Source organism: Mastomys coucha, unplaced genomic scaffold (genome assembly GCF_008632895.1).
Source record: "Mastomys coucha isolate ucsf_1 unplaced genomic scaffold, UCSF_Mcou_1 pScaffold16, whole genome shotgun sequence".
NCBI classification, from domain to species: Eukaryota; Metazoa; Chordata; class Mammalia; order Rodentia; family Muridae; genus Mastomys; species Mastomys coucha.
Window position 1 is genome coordinate 83,791,400 of NW_022196898.1, and position 6,135 is coordinate 83,797,534.

A 6,135-nucleotide genomic window follows, 5' to 3' on the forward strand; every position below is an offset into this window, starting at 1 on the left:
GCAAAAGTAATATGCTGCCGGGTGGTGGTGGCGCACGCCTTTAATCCCAGCACTTGGGAGGCAGAGGCAGGTGGATTTCTGAGTTCGAGGCCAGCCTGGTCTACAGAGTGAGTTCCAGGACAGCCAGGGCTATACAGAGAAACCCTGTCTCGAAAAATCAAAAAAAAAAAAAAAAGTAATATGCTGATCTGTAAGTATTACATTTAATATAAGTGTTATATCTCAGAGCTAGCAGAATCCTTGGTAATAACCTGATAATGCAACTTAAGGTCTTAACAAAGGAAAACAAGCAAAATCCAACCTAACTGGTGAAAGAACAGTGAAAAATTCAGTCTACACCCAAAAGGATTGATGAAACAGTTAATTGCAATGATAAACAAAATAAAATTTTTCTTAGCTAAACTAACCCCTACACACATACACCACACACATACACACATACACCACACACAAACACGGGCTGAGGAGGGAGAGATCCTAAGATTAGAGATGAAAACAAAAATATAAAAACTGATAGCTTAAGAAATCATTAATGACACTGCAAAAATACTATAAAACACTTTAAATGACACACACACAGTGACATACACACAAAAAAACTTTACAAAATTTAACAATAGGATATAAAATCAGAGTAAGATTGGTATGGTATAATAAAAGTTGTTTCCCAACAATAGAAAGCATGACTCTCATGAATTCAGAGGTGAATTTTTTACTTTGAAAGAACTCACATCAATTTCCTTCAAACCAGTCCATGAATTAGAAAGGAAGGTATTCTTTCCAATCTCACTCTACAAAGCCAATATTATCAAGGTACCAAAAGTTGATAAGAACACACTAAAACCTAGAACAGAAAACTATAGAACAATATGCCTGATGAAAATATATTCAATAAATAACTGCAAATTAAAGTTAAAATACACTGAAAATGTAATACACTGCACCCAAAATGGTTTTATTAGGAATGGAATTATAATTAAACATATGCACATTAATAAATGTTTGATAGCACAAGAATATAATCAAAGGTAGAAATAATAAAATCATTTCAACAGGTGCAGAAAAAGGTCTTAAATAAAATTGAACATGCCTTCATGATAATAAACATACCTGTATATCAAATATGGAAAGAAGACATGAAGATAAGACAGGGAGGCATTAGAGAGATGCATGGATACCTGGATATGGAAAAACAGAGTTATCCAATATTATTTCAATGTGTGTGTATGTGTGTATGTGTATTATTTTGAGATTTTGTATCTTAAAATTGATAAATGAAGTAAAATAGATGGATACAAATTCAGCATACAAAAAAAATCAGAAACTGTTCTATACTCTAGTACTGAACTTGTTGAGAAAGAATTTTAAGAACAAACTCATAGTTTAAACATATGAAAAAGAAGAAATCTTAGGAAAATACCTAATCAAGTAATTGAAAATCTGCTACAATAAAAAATTACATAACACTAACGAAAGACATTTATAGAAAGACCTCTGATGTTTATAGGGTAACAAAAATTAATATTGTAAAAATGGTAAAACTACAGAAAAGAGTATACATATTCAATGCAAGATCTATCAAAATATGAATAGTATTCTTCACAAAGCATAGAATGAATATCCTAAAATTTATATAAAAGTACAAAAGTCCAAATAACGAAGATATTGTTGAGCATAAAGAACAATGATGGAGACGTGACATTATCTGAGCTCAAATTATACTACAGAGCCATAGTAACAAAGACAGCATGACCCCCCAAAAAAAACCCCACATAGATGATCTAGATAGAGTATAAGAAACAAGCTAAACCCATAGCTATAACCACATGATTCTAAACAAAGATCCCCAAAACACAGTTAGCCAAAGACAATATCTTCAAAAAATGATTCTGAGAAAACTGGATATCCATGTACAGATTAATGATATTTGGTTCTCATTTTACACCAAAGCCAATTCAAAGCCAATCAAAGGTCTTCATGTAAGATGCCAAACTGTGAAACTATACAGGAAAATATAACGGACGTATTTCAATGGATTGGCACAGGCAAAGATCTCATTAACTCTAATTTAAACTGGAGAAATAAAAACAACATTAAGTAAGTATGATTTAATCAAATATTATGTATCAAATATATATTTTATACATATAAGATGCATATTAGATATGTAAAATATTATATATCAAATAATATATATACTAACAGAAACAAGTAGATCGAAGAGAGCTTATAAAAGTGTTGAAAATTTTTGTCAGTGCCTCATCTAATAAAAAATGATATCGAGAATCCATAAATAACTTTAAGCCATTTCATGCTTATATTATAGTGCTGTATGTCCCAAGTGCCAGAAAGAGCTACAAGGATTTAATGTTTATCTTTCTGAGTTCAGACCTTGCTTGGGTCCAGCTCCTCCTTTCTGTCTTTATCCTAGGTTTTTTCTGGGTTAGGGATATTTACTTTGTAGCCCAGTATCTTCAGAGTTTGTGATTTGTTTTTGTTTCCTACAGGTTCAAAACTAAGGGTTTAATATGAATTTTAGGAGAGACATTGAACATGACATGATAAATCATTCTTGGACTGTTCAAGTTCTGAAAACTCCTAAGTATGGGAGAGAGATTTTGTGTTAGGAAATGAATACAAACCTTTAGTGATGAAGAACAGAATGCTATCATTTGTACACAAATCTTGAGAAGGTTATGTACTGAGATGGTGGAAGTATTTTTGAAAGATTCTGAAAACCTTTGGACGTATGATCAAGCTACAAGAAGCATGAAACTGGAGGCAACAACATTGGGAATCCTGTTTTGTCACAGAAGCTCCTGTGTCACTTTCTGTTCTTAATCTTTGCCATGTGGTAAGTAGCCTTAGCCACAGGTTGCTGACTCATATGTTCTACAATGCCATGGGCCAAGAATCAACAGAGCAAAGGATTAAGGAATGAAGCTTTGAAACTATAGGCCAAAATAAGTCCTTGCTCCTTTAAGTTGTTCATGTAAAGTATTTTGTCACATTGATAGAGAACTAACTGACCAAGGAGAGACCATGTCCTTAGGTACAGAAAACTCAACTTATGCTGAGGGATTAATGTTAGAAATTTGGTTTTTCATTCATATGTTGTTAACAACTCTGTTAAATACCACTATTACCCTTACTGTCCCACAGGAATGGCAATTTTCCTCCTCTGCTTTATGAGGAGTTGTAGTTTTCCATATGCTGGGGCTTCACAAAGAGCTAACATGATCCATAATATATATCTAGAATTTTAAAATTAACAATAGTAGCAGTAGCAAATCAATTTTTTGTATAGATTTTTGTCTCCTCCAAACAATGATCCATGATTTCAAAGACCGAAATCAATAGGGCTGGGAGCTAATTCACAAAACATTCTTATTATATGCTCAATTGAAACCAGAGCAAAATTTGTACTATAGCTGAATAAATAGTGATTGTAGCTAGGCAGTTCATTTAAACAATAGAAATGTTAGTGATGTTTAATACATAAAAATAATATGTTTGGGGTAATAAAGCTAATCATAGGATACTAGATTTAATCTAAGTTTTACATAGTTATGTTGGTAACAACAATAATAATCTAGCGAACACCACTGTAAATTAGACATATGGCTATTTTATTTATTTCAGATTTTCAAAAGTTTGTGACACATAGTGCTGGTAATATTTATATATGGAAAAGTAAGATTTAAATAATTGGCTAAAGTTGCCCAGCTCCTTAGTAAAGAGCAGCCTAGTCTTTGTTAGACAAAAATTCATGAAATTTTAACATATATTTCTCCTATTTATATTGGCATAGTTGCTTCATTTGTTTTGCATTCATTATATAATTTCTCCCCTCACATTAGCATCACTACATGATAGTACATTGAGAGATATCCTTCCATTCCTCAAAGCAGAGAGTCCATTTCTCAAGAGACAAACAACGCTCTTCTGAGGATAACAGTTTTGCCCTCACCCTTAGCATCTGAAAAGCCAGATTCTTTGAACCACCAGAATAAATTCATTATTTTTATATTGGGGCTTTATGTAACGTGTCATATCCATCTGGAAGAATACACGTGTTCAGACTGTATAGGATGGAGACACTGTCTGCGGTATACAGGGTGAAGCAGTATGCTAAGTCATTTGCAAGTGCAGCTCTCCTAATGAGAATATTGCCTGGGAAGAAAACATCATCCTGGACCAACATTCTTGGCACAAGTGCATGAAGTGGAAAGTCCCTGGATTTCTGAATATTTTTCGGTTTTTACTGAGATGGAATGATACGGATCTTTTCCTCCATTTTTCTTCATGGAAACAGATAAGCCTTCGCCTACTTAAAACACAGTTTACAGATAGCTGCTGTCACTGACTTTGACAATTCTAGCAACTCCCACGTAATGACAACCATGAAACTTATCTAAAGAAATTACCCACCTCCTCCTTTATCCCCCATACACAGATATATGCAACCCACAGGACTCTCAGAAATCAACTGAAAATTAAGTTTGAACTTTAAAGTTTGTATTGACTAGTAATTGTACTTCTTAACAGACTATAACTCAGAAAATTTTAAAGCATTTTATCAAAAACACTAGACGTTCAGATGAGCCTTTAGGAAGGAGATACCTGCCAGAGCAGTTATTCTGTGTTTGGCCTCCTCCTTTCTTGTGGCTTCCCAGCACTGAAAGTAGAAGAAAGAGGAGAGAGTTCTACTCAGAAAACTTCTAGGTCAAGTCTATGAATTTGCTAAGTACTCTGGGTAAATTTTTATCAAAAGAAATCTGTGTTCTTGTTTTCTTAACATGATATTTTTCTTTGAATCAGGGTCTCGCTTTATAGCTAAGGTTGGACCTGAATTTCAGAGCTCCATTAGTACTCAACCCATGATTCCCCTACCTCTGCATTTCCAAGGTCTGGGATTGCAACTGTACATCACAATATCTGTCTCTTAACATGAAAATGATTCATCATAATCCTCACTTTCTTTTTAGAGTAGCTTTGAAAATATACATGAAATGTATACATGAAATCTACACTGACATGCATCTCTCTCTCTCTCTCTCTCTCTCTCTCTCTCTCTCTCTCTCAAACACACACACACACATACACACACACACATACACACACACACACATACACACACACACACATACACACACACATTTCCACATATCCGGGAATACAAAGAAAAATCAATTACTTATCAATTTCTCTTCTCAGATCTCAAATGATCAATGATAGCCTCTAGCAGATAAGGAAGACCCCTCCATAAGATCCCAGGATCCAATCTCTTGCCCAAACCCAGAGCAAGCTAATGAACATTAATCTTAGCATTAACTCCGCTTCATTCATTTCTAGCTGTCAACTCATGATTTGCTTTTGGAGAAAACTCCTTTTCTTTTCTCCTTTTGTTCCTTTTTGTTTTGATTTTTGCATTTGTTCCTATAATTCCTACATAAAACAAAAGAATTCATAACTTCAGAACATTGGGAAATGATGGTGAGATTATAAAATATGATCATTCCTACCATGTGGCTGGTTGGTCTCCACAATGTCCATTCTGTTTCTCTTTTCTTTTTTAGAAGATATGACCAGCTGTTTCTTAGAGGTGTGTGGTAAGAAAAAAAAGCAATTCATTACAATGAATTATCTATCACTTCTTAAAATCTCTTATTATTACATAATTATGTATATAATGTATCTGTAGGGTTATGATCATACATCATACATCATCATATATGTGTTGGTTACCTCTAAATTGAAATATTCTGTTCCAAGAAGAAGAAGATCATTAGACTCAGTAAATGAGCAAGCATCCCATGTCTGGGTATGCTGAAAGCTGAAACATAGAAGATTCACAAACCCCTCCCCCTCCAAGGTCATAGATGCAGTAAACAATGACTGGAGAGAGAAGGATCTGCCATCTGCCCAGCTGCCTGCAAGCTGCAGAGAGAAGTCAAGGCTTGCTTTTCTGTGAGTCCACATCTCTTCCTTTGCTCGAATCAGCCAAGAAGCGTTCCTATAGTAGGAAGTAACAGTCCTCCTGTTTGCCTTTGCAGTGTTGCTCACATTAGCTCTTCAGCATGCCTTCACCTGTGTGATCTTCACGGGAAATGACTGAGACCCTCAAAAATATCT

The 6,135-nt window shown here is 34.5% G+C and overlaps 1 long non-coding RNA gene across 1 annotated transcript; it reads right to left on the bottom strand.

Moving 5' to 3' along the window:
- Positions 1 to 1,121: 1,121 nt before the first annotated feature.
- On the bottom strand, positions 1,122 to 5,547 carry LOC116094342. The gene is made up of 3 exons (XR_004120054.1): positions 5,526 to 5,547; positions 4,624 to 4,678; positions 1,122 to 1,178 (listed from the first exon to the last, which is right to left on the bottom strand). It is a non-coding gene; the product is annotated as an uncharacterized LOC116094342 (long non-coding RNA).
- Positions 5,548 to 6,135: the final 588 nt, after the last annotated feature.